This window comes from Gopherus evgoodei, chromosome 7 (genome assembly GCF_007399415.2).
Source record: "Gopherus evgoodei ecotype Sinaloan lineage chromosome 7, rGopEvg1_v1.p, whole genome shotgun sequence".
Taxonomy (NCBI): domain Eukaryota; kingdom Metazoa; phylum Chordata; order Testudines; family Testudinidae; genus Gopherus; species Gopherus evgoodei.
In genome coordinates, this window is record NC_044328.1 from 117,752,691 (window position 1) to 117,770,476 (window position 17,786).

General features: G+C 42.0%; 1 protein-coding gene across 4 annotated transcripts in view; it reads right to left on the reverse strand.

The window, feature by feature from the left end:
• CNTN6 (contactin 6) overlaps window positions 1-17,786 on the reverse strand; it is a 230,795-nt gene that overhangs the window by 35,782 nt on the left and 177,227 nt on the right. The window lies entirely within an intron of this gene.

Consider the following 17,786-nt stretch of genomic DNA (forward strand, 5'->3'; position numbering starts at 1 on the left):
ATTGGACTCTTCCAGTTGGCATGCATACTTCAGCCTTTTCATGTTCTCTGTATGTATAAATATCTCCTGTCTATGTGTTCCATTCTATGCATCCGAAGAAGAGAGCTGTAGCCCACGAAAGCTTATGCTGAAATAAATTTGTTAGTCTCTAAGATGCCACAAGTACTCCTGTTCTTTTTACTAGACTTTCACTGCGTCATTTATAGACTAGGGATTGGCAACCTTTGGAAAGCCGCTGGCAGGCCAGCACATCCCTCAGCCCACGCTGCTTCCCACAGCCCCCATTGACCTGGAACAGTAAACTGCAGCCAGTGGGAGCTGCGATCGGCCAAACCTGCAGACGCTGCTGGTAAACAAACTGCCCTGGCCTACCAGCGAATTTCCCTAATGGGCTGCGTGCCAAAGGTTGTCAGTCCCTGTTGTAGACATAGACACAATGTTCAACCATCCAGAAGTGGGAAAATTAATTTCAAATATGAGTTAAATGGAGAAATAAAAAGTGAGGGAATTTTCTGGCAGCGGGGGAGATATAGATCTGATATAAAAACATTTTACATTAAAAAAAAATTATAATGTAAGCCTCACAGCCAGAGTGTTCAATATTTACAACATACATGTAGATGATTTAACATTTACATTATTAAAGCAAATGAACAACTAGTGCACAACAGGAAGTTGGTGGTAATATCAACTACATTAAACATATACAAAATATTATTGTATCCTGTATTCCTACATATATTTATATCTTTGTGTTCTACTCTCTTACCTGGATACAATTCTCATTTATGTTATGTAGTTGAGAGCCATTCTGTGTCACTGAATATGGAATCTGGTCCAAGTTTTGATAAAGTACAAATAATAATTCATCTTGTAGCATCACCACACTATCTGTGAACTGCATGAACAAATTCTGATTTGCGTGGAGTTAGACACATTATTAAGACTGTGTTCTACTAACTATTCAATGAAAGGGAGCTCTCACACCTGTGCTGGGTGATCAGATGTGAGTACAAAAGTTAGCTCTGTGAAGGTATGGAGGGGGAGGGCTTTTCTGTCTGCCACTATTGCTGAATCAGCAGGATGTTTTCATATGTCCTAGAACTGATTAAACTTACCTTCAGATCTACATTTTCAGCAGGTATAGTTCATGTTGTTTATTCTCACACTGTGATTTTTGGGCGTGGGGAGAGGTAGAATGTAGGTCCAAAATTCTCTGCTGGTGTTAATCCATCACAACTCCACTGAAATCAGGGAAGGGAGAGATTTTCCGAGGTCCCTAACTGAATTAGGAGTCTAAGTCCCACTCTGTATCACTTAAGTGCTTTAGAAAATGCATCCATAAATTACACTCTACTCAAACTGGTGAACAAAGAAGAATAATGCCAAATCAGCCTAATCTCCCCATGTTACGCTGAAGAACTTTGTAGCTAAAATGGGATTTAATCTTTTTGGAAGCCTGATAGAGGAATGAACCAATTTATTTTTTGGTAGGTTGTCACTAGCCCTAGCATAGCCATATTGGGAAGAAAGACATGGCTGCATTCAGATCTTGTATCAGTTCAGGGGCTTTAACACCAGAGGTGCCCTCTGGGACAGTGGGCATCTATTCTGCCCGCCTCACTTGCAGTACTGACCAGTAAGTCACTTCCCTCCCCCTTTCTCCTGGCCCCAACAAGAGCAAGAGGGAATTGTGGAAGGCATTGTGACTTACTTTCCAGGCTTACTCTGGGGGTGCTGCAGTTTGTGCACTGTCCATTGCACAGGGCTATGCCTCTGGCAGGGGAGGCTCTATATTTTTTGCCATCCCAAGCATGGCAGTCAGGTGGCCTTTGATGGCGTTTCTGCAGGAGGTCCACTGGTCACACAGATTTGGCAGTAGTTCTGCGGGTAATCTGACGGTCCTGCGCCTTCAGCGTACCCGCCGCCGAATTGCCGCCAAAACCTCGGGACCGGCGGACCTCCCACAGAAACGCCGGCGCAGGCTGCCTGACTGCTGCCCTCACAGCGACCGGCAGGCTGACCCTCTCCCATGGCTTGCTGCCCCAGGCATATGCTGGCTGTGCTGGTGCCTGGAGCCACCCTGGCCTCAGGCCACACTAGTCCATAGTAAGTATTGATAAAAAGATTACTGCACTCTCAAGTCTTTGTATATCAACACAATCACTAATACATAGCAAATCCAGGGATAGAAAATATTCCCTTTGAGAAACCAACCAATGTTCTGTGCATCTGCCTAGTTATTCCCTATTCACAATGTAATTTTATACAGTAGTTTTGATTGCCCCTGTCTGCCAAAGTATTTGACAAATGTGACACTTGTTAAAAGCAATATGGACTCTTTTTACAGCACAACTTGAGTGTCTCCACTTACAAACTGGGTCAAATGCATCCCTCAGGTTTTACCTTTTATACAGCTAACAGCTTTAACACAGCAGGAGATGAGGGAGGATGGCCAGACAAGGCCATCCATTGAGCTGTCCTGTACAGGGGCACAGCAGCATCTGAGACAACAAATTATAATAGCTGCCACAAGTGGCTATACTGCTGTTCTGAATTCTCTGGTGAAAGGGAAGCTTTATCCTCTGGATTTGGAGTACAGAGAGGAGAGGATTTGGCCTTAAGTGAAGATCCTTGTTACCTTGACTATGAGGCTGCTGAGCTGCATTCACACGCATACAGTTAGTAGCACTGTAAGAAAATAAGTTTGGATTGAACAGCCATTTTGTTATAAATCAACATATCAAACCGGAACTTAGCAACATATGAAACGAAGAGGCAGACTTTTAGATCTAACAATGCATCAACTAGCTGACATTTTTCAGCTAAGAATGGCTGCACGCAGAAGAAAAAGCTAGCACTTTTTAATTGACACCATTAAGCTAGCTATCAGTACAAGAAAATAAGGGTGCCTCTCTTAATTGGTTTTGGAGAGAGACATTATAATAGAATCATAGGACTGGAATGGACCTTGAGAAGTCATCTAGTCCAGTCCCCTGCACACATGGCAAGACTAAATATCATCTAGACTTAAAGTATCATCTAGTATCGTCTTAAAAATCTCCAATGATGGAGATTCCACAACCTCCCTAGACAATTTATTCCAGTGCTTAATCATTCTGACAGTTAGGAAGTTTTTCCTAATATCCAGCCTAAATCTCCATTGCTGCAATTTAAGCCCATTGCTTCTTGTCCTATCCTCAAAGTTTAAGTAAAACAATCTTCTCCCTCCTCATTGTAACAATCTTTTAAATACTTGAAAACTATTTACCATGTCCCCCCTCAATCTTCTCTTCTCCAGACTAAACAAACCCACTTTTTTCAATCTTCCGTCATAGGTCATGTTTTCTAGACCTTTAATCATTTGTGTCACTCTTCTCTGGATTCTCTCCAATTTGTCCACGTCTTTCCTGAAATGTGGCACCCAGAACTGGACACAATACTCTAGCTGAGGACTAATCAGCACAGAGTAGAGCAGAAGAATTACTTCTCGTGTCTTGCTTACAACACTCCTGATAATACATCCCAGAATGATGTTTGCTATTTTGCAACAGCGTTACACTATTGACTCATATTTAGCTTGTGATCCACTATGATCCCCAGATCTCTTTCCGCAGTACTCCTTCCTAGGCAGTCATTTCCCATTTTGTATGTGTGCAACTGATTGTTCCTTCCCAAGTGGAGTTCTTTGCATTTGTCCTTATTGACTTTCATCCTACTTACTTCAGACCATTTCTCCAGATCATTCTGAATTTTAATCCTATCCTCCAAAGGATTTGCAACCCCTCCCAGCTTGGTATCGTCCGCAAACATTATAAGTGTACTCTCTATGCCATTATCTAAATCATTGATGAAGGTATTGAACAGAACTGGACCCAGAACTGATCCCTGTGGGACCCCACACATTATCTCCTTCAATATGACTGTGAACCATTGATAACTACTCTTTGGGAACAGTTTTCTAACCAGTATTGCACCCACCTTATAGTAGCTCAATCTAGGTTATATTTCCCTAGTTTGTTTATGAGAAGGTCATATGATACAGTATCAAAAGCTTTACTAAAGTCAAGATATGTCAAGTTAAAGATGACTGTATTTGAAAGATGGAATTATGTAAATATGAAGAAAAATCATTTGCAAATGTTTCATTCTCTCTGTTGCAAGCTTCTCCAACATTTGAAATGGGTCTATGCCACAGCTGCAGATACACAGTGATTAGAAAATACTGGCGATAAAATAGATTGATGTGACTAATAAGCAAAGACTATTCATTCTGTATAATGAAAATCAAAGAATATTTCACCTGTGGATCACCACACACTCTGTATGACTGAGTTATAATTCAACCTGAGCAGGAGTTAGAGAGATTAGAATAATCAGATCTTATGTATTTATTATTTGTATTGTGGTAGCTCCTATGAGCTCCAGTCATGGACCACTGTGCTAGGGGCTGTGCAAACATAAAACAAAAAGTCCAAAGAGCATAGGATCTAATTCTCAGGGGTCAGCAATCTTTCAGAAGCGGTGTGCCAAGTCTTCATTTATTCACTCTAATTTAAGGTTTTGCGTGCCAGTAATACATTTTAACGTTTTTAGAAGGTCTCTTTCTTTAAGTCTATAATATATAACTAAACTATTGTTGTATGTAAAGTAAATAAGGTTTCAAAATGTTTAAGAAGCTTCATTTAAAATTAAATTAAAATGCAGAGCCCCCCCGCCCCACCCCAGAGCAGTGGCCAGGACCTGGGCAGTGTGAGTGCCACTGAAAATCAGCTCGTGTATCACCTTCGGCACGCGCGCTATAGGTTGCCTACCCCTGATCTAATTAAATAAACATATAAACAAATACCTACTGACAGAAAGATCAATCACATGGCTATACATAGGATCTTTGCATGCACCAGATCTGTACAGCACTTTTTATATCAGGGATTGGGAAGTCAAAGGTAGCTTTCTGTTACCAAGCTTGTAGGTCAGCAGAGTTTAATTCAGCTCTTAGTGTAATTTACAGCTCTTCTAAGTCACGCCAGTTTGTAATGTCCCCTAGATGCCATTGTGTGAGCCAGTAGCAACAGAGCATGTTGTGTTGTGAGGAAGTGGTAGAAGGAGCATGTGCTGTAGATCTGGCTACACCACTTCTACATAAGCAGAGCATACCCCATGCCAAGGCATTCCCCTATATAAGGTCATTTTACATTCCCTTTGTAGGGCCAAAGCAGTGTAAAGCAGTCTAATAAGGAACTCTAGAATTTATTGACACTTATACTCATGTCTATTCATCAGTGCTTTATTTGTTCCAGGGCTGAGCCCTAGCACCTCTAGGCTCGGCAATTCAGAGCCGCAGCACCTCAGGGCCTGGCAGTTCAGAGCCGCGGCACCTCTGGGCCTGATAGTTCAGAGCCCCGGCATCTCTGGGCCTGGCAGTTCATAACCCTGGCACCTCTGGTCTTGGCAGTTCAGAGCCCCGGCACCTCTGGTCTTGGCAGTTCAGAGCCCAGCACCTCTGGGCTTGGAAGTTCATAGCCCTGCAACTTTTGGGCCTGGCGGTTCAGAGCCCCGGCACCTCTGGGCCTGGCGGTTCAGAGCCCCGGCACTTCTGGGCTTGCTGCATCCGTTATGAATGTAAAAAAAGTGCTTGAGTCCCAGCGCCTAATTGCTTGAGCCCAGACACCTCTTTGATTACAAATTAAGCACTGCAATTCATTTACAGTAGACTTGTTCCATGCACACAGAATGCTACAAAACAGTCCTCAGCATCCTGCCAACCTATTCTAATTAAAGTGTGTTTCAGAACATTACATGGAGACTTCTCACATGTACTGCAAATGGTATAAAGATTTCATTATTAAGACATTCAACGCCACATTCTGCCAAAGTGACTGGAGTCTGAAATTCACTCCAATGGAAAATTCCTCAAAATTATGAAGTTAATACAGCTCAGAGAGAGATTACTGCTGATGGTTCATTTCCTGAATTTAGCTGTGCAAACTCAGATATGTTTATATATTCTCTTCTAGAAATCTAGGCCTCCATGGAGTTGAATACAATGATTAATGCATAGTATACATGATATCATGGCTACAGACATGTTTATCCATTTGGATTACTTATTGTCCACTCAGATGTTGGTCAGATAATCCTTGACCTAGAGAATGACTGTTGATACACAAATATTTAAATAATCAGCCAGTCTGAAACTGGACATGCTTTCTCTACTGAACAAAATATATGCTGGCAAAGAGAAACTGTGAGAAAAGCTAATGGAAGTTTAGAGTGATTTTAGAATTTGAAGTCACATTACCTAAAAATTAGGAAGCTGGCAGTAAATAGGGGACAGACGCACAATTATTTCAAACAGTAATGAATACATAATTAGTTAAAAGGAAAGGCAAGTTAAAGCAAAGATTGTGAGTTTGTTTCTGGAGAAGGATGGGGATACAGAGCATGGCAGAATAGCAAGACACAATTTAAACACATCCATAAAAAAAAAGGGGTGAAATCCTGGATTTCACTCAGAGGCTGGTTGGCCTGTTTCTTGTATTTTTCAATATGTCATTTATATAGTGAAATTGTGATCCAAAGCTCATTGAAGATAATGGAAATCTTTCCACTTACTTCAATTGGCTTTGGATCAAGCTCCCTCAGGAAAGGATTAGCAAGAAAAAAGGTGTGAAAAGTGACCCCATTTTGCTTTGTGAAATGCTTACTATAAAACAATAACTTTTCACAAGGTGTGGACAGTATAAAGCTTGGTAATAATAATTCTTTATAGCAAAAGTCAAGGTAATTCCAAGTACTCAGACAAGATAATAATGTGCGTTAATATTTAAAGTTCAATCTAACACAAGTAACAAAGGGATACGTTTTCTCCTCCAAGAAAGTCAGTATTTGCCAGCAAATAAACTACCATGTGTCAAAGGACAAAATGAATAAAAGTTAAGGTGAATCTGTTGAAAGCATTTCCATTAAGAGATGTCAAGAGACAAGAGTGCAGTAAGCTTTTCAGAAGATATAACTGGTTTTCTCTTTGAGGCCCTATGTCCACAAGCTATTTGAGCGCGTGCCTAACTTTGAGGATGAACTAGTCCCAGTAAAGTCAGTGGAATGGCTCACTGGCTTGAAGGTAGTCATGTGATTACTATTTTAATCCGGATCTGAGCTGTGCTACCGTAGTGTAAGTGAATGACACAAACAGGTGACCACTCTGTCAGAAATGAAGTGATGAATGAAAATCCTGCTATATCAGGAGTGGCCAACCTGTGGCTCTGGAGCCGCATGCAACTCTTCAGAAGTTAATATGGGACTCCTTGCATAGGTGCTGACTTTGGGGCTGGAGCTACAGGTCCCAACTTTCCATTGCTCGACCCCAGGTCCTTCCCCCACTCCACTCCTTCCCCCAAGGTCCCCGCCCCTTCCAACCCCCTCCCCTGAGCCTGCTGCACCCTCACTCCTCCCCACTCCATCCCAGAGCCTTCTGTACACAGAGAAACAGCTGATTGTGGTGGGCAAGAGGCACAGGGAGAGAGGGGGAGGTGCTGATTGGCAGTACTGGCAGGGGACAGAAGGTGCTGTAGGTGGCGGGGGGCCAGCTGATTGGGGCTGCCGACATATTACTGTGGCTCTTTGGCAATGTACATTGGTAAATTCTGGCTCCTTCTCAGGCTCCTGTGCTATATAAACACATAAAATAGACACACACCCACTACGGACTTGAATTAATCCATTATTTCTAGAATGATTGCTTCATCTATGAGATAAACATAATATAAAGTCCTATCTCTATAACTACAATTCTTAGCTCTGGATGCCTGTGACTTTATACTACAAGAGAAAATAAAAAGGACACTAAATTTTCACCCGTGTCAAAATTTTCTTAATGGTCTCCAGGAATAAAAACATTTTTTGCAACTTTTGTGCAGGAGACACAAGTCTGAGCAGCACCAAAAGTGTTCATTAACACTGCCGCACATAAGTAAAAGCTTAAGAAATCAAGCAGAGATGATATGTACAACTTTTAATTAACTGTGCCAAACAAATAATCTCCTAAAGTGATATCTCCTGTGAACAAAAGATTGTTGACAGCTATTTCTCCTGATCTTGAAAGCACAAAAAAATAATATGTATTTAACAAGGCTGACAGAAAATAAAAACTGGAAGAGGTAGCAGATGTCAACACATTAGATTTTTAATTGTGGCAGAGGTAATGTGTACCCTGCTAAATTATTCAAAGGCAAGTTGTGCCGTTATGTCATTCATTTTACCTATTTACACACTTACACCCCTGCTTCACCATTGCTTTATTTCAGTACACCACCAGCCTAATGCCATTGAAATCATTAGACACCCGGGTGTCAAGTTTGACTAATGTAGTAAATCAGACCCAATGGTCCAAGTCCTACAGTTTTTGCTGTAGCCAATGGGTCTTTTTTCCTTATTAAGGGCTTCAGAATCACTGCCTTTTAATTATAAAAATTATTTAAACCTACTGCAATTAGGGCAATGAGGGAGAGAATTTTTTAAACATTAGATCTGAAATTTTGTGTCCAACTTGTGTGCACAGTTAGCACAAGTGAATGTACAAGTCCGGCAATTGCATGCACAAAGAGGTCTGAATTAAGGAATAGGCACTTTAGGTGTATGACTCAGGACTACCTTCCTGGAATTATATGATTAGAATGGAATCTCCGTTTTCATTTTGAGGATGGGGGAGAAGTAATTTTCTAATCCTCAGGGATGTGATGAAAAGCCTTAAACAGGGAATCAATCATAATCAACCCAGCAACATCTGCCTGAGTCTGCAGACAAGCTGGAACAACAGCTGAGACTGGTGTGCACAATCTCATGCATTTCAATAGATTGTTAATGCCAAGACCAACTGCTCTGCTCGGTCTTACCAAAATCACCCAAATAGAGGACCCTGTGTGAGAGGAGGGTGCAACAGAGTCAGCACATCCATCCAAGCAGATCAACCCTAGCTGCTGGGATAAGTATGGGGGAGGGATATCCTTGTAGTCACTCTTCGTGGACAGAAAGTGCCCCCTTTACTATCATCACTCCAAGGGGGGCTGGGGTGACATTGCTGGGACAAAACTATTCAGGGATCCATGTTGTGGTGTGCCAATAGGCCTAGATTGGTTTAATCCAGCCCTATACACAAATAAGAATTGTTAGCCATTTGTGAATTGTATATACAATCAGGGTAACTACATTTACAAATTAGGCCAGGAGACCAGATTTTTAAAAACAGAAGCCTGCAGTTAGGCTCATAAATCCATATTTAGAAACTCAAATGAATAGCCTTGTTTTCAAAATTCAGCTGAGTATATTCAGAATTCAAATGCAAGAGAGACAGGATTACTGTGAGCTGGATAAGTATTACAGAAACAAGAGAAAGAAATAGAAAAGTGGGTCAAATTCTCAAGTAACTTCACTAAAGACAGTCAAATAACACTTTCAAAAGTATGAATTAGACTTAAATATAAGCTAAGTGAATGAATTGTGCCTCAGGACAGCTTTGGTTTTAGTTAAAAGGTTCTACTGACTTCCACTTTAGATCCAGTTGTTTATATTATATGTTAATGATCTTTGTACCTGTTTATCCCATTCAAAGTATCAATTTGTATGCTAATAGTATTGCTATTTAATAAACTATATTTAAAAGAAGATTTTCTTTATATGAAGGCTGATATTAATGAGCTTCAAAATCAAATGGCACAATTAACTGCAAAGAAAATAAATACCATTAAAACCAATGTTTACTATTTGGATCAAAACAAAGTTACAATATCTAACTGAACAGGGTTATTAAAATATTAAATAAAGAATATTATAAAGTAATCATAATAAGCGATAACACAACATTGTTCCTTGCTAATTAAAAAGCAGGTCTCTTATTTTTACTATTTTTTCACATAACCTGGGATGTACGGATCTATCTACAATTTGTGAAGACAAATATTTGTTTTAGGCAAATATAGACAGACATCTGAATTGAGTTTTACTGAATGATAAAGCTTCCAGGCAAAATGCAATATGGTGAGGAAACTAAGTTTCCATAAAAGATAAATTAGTGGAGTGCCCCTTTCACCATAGAGAAGAACCAAACCCAACCCATGTGGTCATTTATGCAGTGACGTGATTTACTTTTTTCTAAGAAAAAATAGTATAGTGGGTCCATTGTAAACCAGCAACTCACTGTTCAGTACAAAATACGCATGACATAAAGCATGCTGATGCACCTGTATAAATCATAGAATCATGAAAAAGTAGGACTGGAAGGGACCTCAATAGGTCATCGAGTCCCTTGAACTGAGGCGGGCTAAGTATCATCTGGAGCATCTCTGACAGGTGTTTGTCTAACCAGTTCTTAAAAACCTCCAATGAAGGAGATTCCACAACCTCCCTCGGTAATTTATTCCAGTGCTTAGCTACCCTGACAGTTAGGCAATATTTCCTAATGTGTAGCCTAAATCTCCCTTGCAGCAATTTAAGCCCATTACTTCCTCAGTGGTTAAGGAGAATAATTTATCACTTTCCTCTTTATAACAACCTTTTATATATTTGAAGACTTGTAATCCTGTCTCCCCTCAGTCTAAACAATCCCAGTTTTTTCAATATTTTCTCATACGTCATGTTTTCTAGAACTTTCATCTTTTTTGTGGCTCTCCTCTGTACTTTCTCCAATTTTTCCACATCTTTCCCAATCTGAGGTGCCCAGAACTGGCCACAATACTCCAGCTGAGGCCTTAACAATGCTAAGTAGAATAGAAGAATTATTTCTTGTGTCTTGCTTACAACACTCCTGCTAATACTAATACAATGTTAAAATGTTTGCGCTTTTTTTTTTGCATTACTGACTCTCATTTAGTTTGCAATATATTATAAACTGCAAAAATCTTTTCCTGAAGTACTCTTTTCTAGGCAGATATTTCTTATTTTGTATCTGTGAAACTGATTATTTTTTCCTAAGTGTAGTAGTTTGCGTTTGTCCTTATTGAATTTCAGCCTATTTATTTCAGACTATTTCTTCTGTTTGTCAAAAATATTTTGAATTCTAATCCGGTCTGCCACAGCACTTTCCCCCCAACCTCCCAGTTTGATATTGTCTGCAATCTTTATAAGTGTACTCTTTGTGCCATTATCCAAATCATAGTGAAGATATTGATAAGTACTGGACCCAGGATGGATCCCTGTGGAACTCTACTCAATTTGACCTTCCAGCTTGACTGTCAACCACTGATATCAGCTCTCTGAGTACGATTTTCCAACCAGTTGTGCACTCCTTTTAATAGGTTAATTTAGGCTATATTTCCTTGGGTTTGCTTACGAGACAGTCTTGTGAGACTGTATCAAAAGCCTTACTAAATTCAAGATATATCACATCTACTGCTTCCCCCCTCTCCACAATGCTTGTTACCCTGTCCCCCTCTTGCCACAAATGTCCTCTTTTTATGCCTATCCCAGCTTCTCCCGCATCCGGGCTTCATCAGCAATTTGGCCTTCTCAGCCAAGACTCTCCCTGAGATGCATTCTGTCACTTGCCCCTTTCCACTTGGTCAGTCTTTGTGTGGGGTAGACATCCCATCACAATACCACAAAAATAACTGGTTTAAAGGCCAATGGCTGAAACACCATTAAAGGTTTAATTCAACCTGAAGAAAAACATTACTTGGCATCCCCAAATTCCTGTTGTCTCTCACTCCATGAATATTGGCTATCTATAGCATATTCTCCCTCTGATCCACTGCTGCAAACCACAAATCCTCATCCTGGTCTTTTCCTAAGGGCTCCATGTGACCTCAGGCTATGTACACTATATACTCTACCCCACAGTTGGGACTACGGGGGTATGAATTACTGTGTGAACCAAAGTGCTGTGATGTAATTCCAGCATGTGGATACTGTGGGTATGAAATAAGTTTCCTAGTTCACATTAATGTAGTCCTGTTAGAAGATGGCTATGTAATGTGAACTAAGAACCTTTGTGTTTTCACACACAATGTCCATACGGAGGAGTTACAGATCAATACTTTGCTGAGCATTGCTGTTCAAACTCCCATAGTCCCAACAGCAGGGCAGTGTATATAAGCACTCAGTATTAAGACTCATCCACACTAGTTACGTTCCCACTTTCTGTCTAGCCCCACCCTATCTTCTCATTCCAAGAGAAGACTAGGAAACTGTGTCAGGGTACTTGCTCAACCTCAAAATTGTGACAATGTGACAATATATACAATACTTAGCTCCTCGGGTGTCTGTGAAGGATCAAATTACCCAAACTACAAATGGAGATAACATTCTATCCTACAAAAGAAAAATAACTAGCCAGCCTGCTCAAATAAAAATCAATAAATATAGCAACCACTGAGCAGTTCCTGCAAAAGTATACCAAGGAAGCCAGCTCTTGCTTCCCTCCCACTTACACACACACACACACACATACACACCTCACTCACTCACTTCTTTTTCAGGCAATCTGTGTAGGAAGAGAAATATACTCCCAACTACAAATGTACCAATCAATATTACACAGCATAGCTAACCAAGGACCAATTCAAGTGTCACCAACCTGTTCAGTACTATCAACCCAGCTGACAGCTGTCCGGCCGAGAGAGGTCAAATCTTTCTTCAGTATGGTTCTACCATGTGAAGGTGGCACAGTGAAATATAGTCCTTACAGACCTGGACACCTGAGCCAAGAGTCCACAGCAGGAAGAAATATAATATAGCTTTCTACTGAGAGGGAAAGAATCAGCTTCCCCTGGTTGTTGATTTCTATAGTGAAAGTCAAAGTGTAAATGTCAAATATAATTATCAGAAGGATAGCCTGCCAATTTCCCCTGTTTGCCAGTAAATCTTGCTGTTTTTGAAAGACATTAACAATGCAGGAGTGCCAGAGAAAATCTCACTTACACTCTGACAGTATGCCCACACAGCTATTATTAGATCTAATTCCACCATTAATCATTATTTTTCATGATGTTTCAGGTATTATTACAAGTTCAGATACAGACACTGAGAAGACCAAACTCAGTCCTGATGTAAAGTTAGACTGCTAATACAAGACTTAAGTGGGATTTAAATGGTGAATTGAGCCTTATGTGACCCTTTGTGTGGGGGTGAATTCACTCCCAGAGAGATTCTTCCTTCCTCTAGGAAACACTTAGAGTCAATATAAAATTGAAACTGTTGCTGTCTCACAAATGTTCCATATTTACTGTCTGTACAACCAGCAAGTAACATTTATCCACACCTCAGATGTAAAAGGCCTGATTTGCAATCCCTGGACACTTACTGTCATGAACACTTTGTTTATAAACACACACAATCAGCTGCATGTGCAATTCAATGCACTAATATCTGTTTATGCAGTGGAAAGATTCCAACACCTGAATAATGAATATTTATAATGAAATCATACTGATTAAAATGGAATTTGTGAAAGAAAATTCTAACATACCTAACAATGGGATGGGGACAGAGGACAAGAGGCAAACAGGCAGGTCTGCATTTTTCTCTTATGAAGAACCCCTCATTGCCATCAGTCTTCCCACCTGATTTCAACATCTGACTCTCTCTTCCTCTCCTCGCAATCTCCCACACTCACCCTTGTGACTTGAGATTGGTACTGATGACCCATCCGACCCCTTAACTGTACACCAGACCCTAGCCCTCACCCTTAGCCACACCAGACCCTTGGCCTCCACATCTGATCTGCAGCCCTGATTCAACTCTCTGACTCCAACAGGGCTGTTAACTTGATTTGGTCTCCACCAAGCACTGTTCCTTCTCTGATCTCTCTGTTGCTGAGTTCCCCATCCCTGACTAGCACCTAGCATTGCTAACATCACTAATATACAGTCTTTCCTATCCATATGCACAGCTAACACTCTCAACCATGCTCTCGTCATCTCATGTTTCAATTAATTCAACATCCTTTTTTTGGACATTAACATATGAAATCTTTCCCCATTCAGTCCCATTCACAATGCCTCTGCAAAGATAATTTTCCTAGCCCATTGCTTTGATCAGGTCCGTCCTCTTTTTGCATCCTCCACTGGCTCCCCCTGCTCTGTTGCATCAAACATAAGCTAATTATTTTCACTTTCAAGGCCCTTCATGACCTACCTCCACCTACCTTCCATCTCTTATTATCTTATGTCGACTTCCACCTACAATCTTCCCATGATGCAAGCCTCCATTTACCACTTGTTAAGTTTTCAAACACGCTTTCTCAACAGTCTACCAATAAACATTCACAATATTAATTCATTACCCTCCTTAAAACTCTCCTTTTCCATGATGCCAATTCCAATTCCAGTTCCAATTCCAGTTATCGATCTGATCTAAAGCCCATTGAAGTTAATGGAAAGATTTCATTTGGCTCTGAATCGTGCCCTAAATATCAGTGATATTAATATTCATGAATCAAGGGCTGAGTATGAAGCTCAGAAAGAGTGACAGGGGGCTCATCAATGACACAGGATTTGAGCTTGTTACAATTCCATACAAAATGGTATGAGTGGCAGATTGTTTGGGACATTTTCAGCATGTACTGCATCCTCCTTAGTATAGCTCACCTTAACAAGGCTCCCAGGAGCTGAATCTGAACTTTTTTTGTTAACAAAGACAACATATATAGGTAAATTGTAACATGTTGATTATTATGCAGATTGTCATTCTTCCTTAACCATGAGAACATATGGTTCATTTGCCTATTTGATGCTCACACTAGCTGCTGTAGTAAACACGTTACATTAAGAAGTCAGTGATACAAGATAAAATTCAGTTTGTTGGCTTGTTCCATTACGAAACTCTCTAAGGAAGAGGAAGGTGGAGAAAAAGGCTCTTTTCTTATTGCTTTCTAATATCAGCTGCCTGCTAACATTTCATTGGGTCATGTGAAAGGGGGCTAGAGTAGGCCAGAGTGGCTGTGCAGGCAGACAGCCAATCAGGAAAGGGCTTACTGAGAGCTAATGAGATTGGAGACAGACAATCAGGGCTCAGCTTGGCCCTATATAAAGGCTGCCCAGAAGAGCAACAGGCAGTCTGTCCCAAACCTTCATGTGGAAAGGTCTGTCTCCAGAGCAGGAGACCAGCACCTGGGACAGCGCAGTGCTGGGCAGGCTTGGCGGAGTAGACGGGAACTCCTGCAGCTACCTGCCAGGCTGCAGGCCCTGAGGGAAGGGCCTAGCTGGTGCAAAGGGGCTGAAGGGCAAGTGGCCCAGGGACAGATGGACAAGGGGAGAGAAGGAGGGTAGGGATGCTGCCACTAAAGGGTCCCTGAGTTGGGACCCAGAGTAATGGGTGGGCCTGGGTCCTCCCCTTCCCCTTTGTACTGCACCTGGCCACGCAGTCGGGTGGTTGAAACAAACTGTAACTAGCCCTTGCAACAAGGGGCTAGACTTTGGAGGTTTTGGTTGTCCACTGATGCCAGTGCAAAGACTGTTGCGGATGCCCCCACCCCGTAGAAGGGGGTGAGGATGGACTAGGGGGCACTGCCGGAGGGCAGTGACCTGAAGAGGACGCCATTGAGCAGGGAGCAATATGGGCCCACATGCCAACTGAGAGCTAGATGATGGACGGGACACCACCGGGAGAGGGCGCTTCACTGGACTGAGCTAATTCCCAGAGTGACCAGAGGGAGGCACCGCCGGGGTGAGTCCCAACCCTGTCACAGTCCCATTCTGCATTCTCATTAAGTTTCAGTGCAATGGCTTCAAATAGAAAGAGAACAGCAAAGGAAGCAAGGGGGACAATGAAACAAAAGTGATAGGAAAAGAAAAAAAGGAGGATCTTCCCCTTTCTTTTCCTATCCCTGCTCATTTTTCTCCTATTATCAATAAATATTTCTATTCTATATTTGGGGGGAAATTGATGATGTAGTCATGTCATGCAAAAACACTCTTTTCTGTCTATGTACCTCAGGAGGGTGTTAACTAGAAGCTAATGTTAGTCATTTAAAAATCAGCAGGTCCAGGTAACTAGAATGCAAGAATTTGAAAAGAGTTGACTGAGGAGCTCAATGTTGATTTTCAACAAGTCTTGGAGCAGAAGAGTGGAAGAAGGGCAGTGTTGTGCCAATACTTAAAAAGAGTAAAGATGATGACTGCAGTAGTTATTGGCCTGTCAGTCTGAGAAGATCATGGAGCAGCTGATATGTGATTCAATTAATAAAGAATTAAAGGGGAGGTAATACAATTAATGCCAATCAACATGGAAAATAGATCCGTCGAAGTAACTTGCTATCCTTCTTTGAGTTAATAATGCTGATGTAATTTACCATATATACTCGTTCATAACCTGAATTTTTTTAGTAAAAAAGGGAAGCACCAAAGAAGGGGGTCGGCTATGAACAAGTATAGAGAGGGAGAGGCTGGACACAGCTCCTCCCCCCAACAGCGGGAGCAAGGAGAGGCAGCACAGCCAGCAGAGCCAGAAGGGAAGAGGCAGGGCCAGAGTGTCTCCACTTCTGGCCACGCTGCTCTCCCCCCAGCCTCCAAAGCAGCTGCAGCTCCATGGCTGGCAGGCTGCAGCCGTGCTGCTCAGCCCGGCCTGCCAGAGCACGCTGCGGCACTGCCACGCTGCCCAGTCTGGCCCTCCGGAGCAGGCTGCGGCCGCGCTGTCCAGTATGCCGGAGCAGCTCTAGCCAGGTCAGAGACATCCTCCCCTGGCCTTCCCCAGATAAGGTGGGAAGGGATGGGATGGGGAGTGTGGGGGTCCTGTGCTAGGGGTGGGGTCATGTGGGGGGTGGTGTGGCAAGGCAACTTCTCAGTCTTCCGAGCCTCCGCTGCTTTTGGCCCTGGTGAGACAGGCTTGGGTAATGTGGTTCCCCTTGGGACACAGGGGGAGTCTGTTCCTTTTCTCCACCAGTCCTTTTTAGAGTATTTTTCTCCCTCTCCTCCTGGTGAGACTCGCTGTCTTGCTGCTTCTAACCTCCTGGCAGCAGGGCTCCTTCTCCCTCTTCTCTTTCCTCCTTCCTTCCCCCTGCCCCAAGGGAGGGTTTAAAAAGGTCTCAGGCAGCCCTTAGTTGGCAGCTGATCCTAATTAACCTCAGGTAGCTGCCTCTCAGCTGATTCTAACTGATACCTTGGTAACCCCTTCTCAGCTGTAGTTATCCCCCAGTTGATAGGGAGGAGGGCCTTTTAACCCTCTGAGACTGATTTCTACCCCTCCCTTGCAGCTGTCTGTCCTGAGTTTATCACAGTGGTCACAGGGGTTACTCCCCTGATCCCCAGATTTTCCCCCAAAAAAACATTTCCCCACCATTTGCTGTCCCAGCCTGTCACGATAAGCAGCTGGTGCTCCAGGACACTTTGTTTACTTAGGTTTACCTCCGTGCCTGCGGATGCTCGAGGTAAACAAACCATCTTGGCTCACAAGCAGCTTATCCTGATGGTCTGGGAGCCAAAGTTTGCTGACCCCTGAATTATAGGGTCAACTTATGAATGGGTCATAAATATTTTCCATTTTTACTTATCCATCTTGAGGGGGGTCGGCTTATAAATGAACTGGTTTATGATCGAGTATATACTTGGATTTCTTGAAGGTGTTTAACTTGGTACCAGATGACATTTTGATTAAAGAACTACAGCAATATAAAATCAACATGGCACACATTAAATGTATTAAAAGCTTGCTAACTCATAGATCTCAAAATGTGATTGTACAAGGGGGAATTGTAAATGGAGTGTGCTTCTGGTGAAGTCCTGTAGGGATTGGTTCTTGGCCCTATGCTAATTAACATTTTTATCAATGATCTAGAAGAAAACATAAAAATATTACTG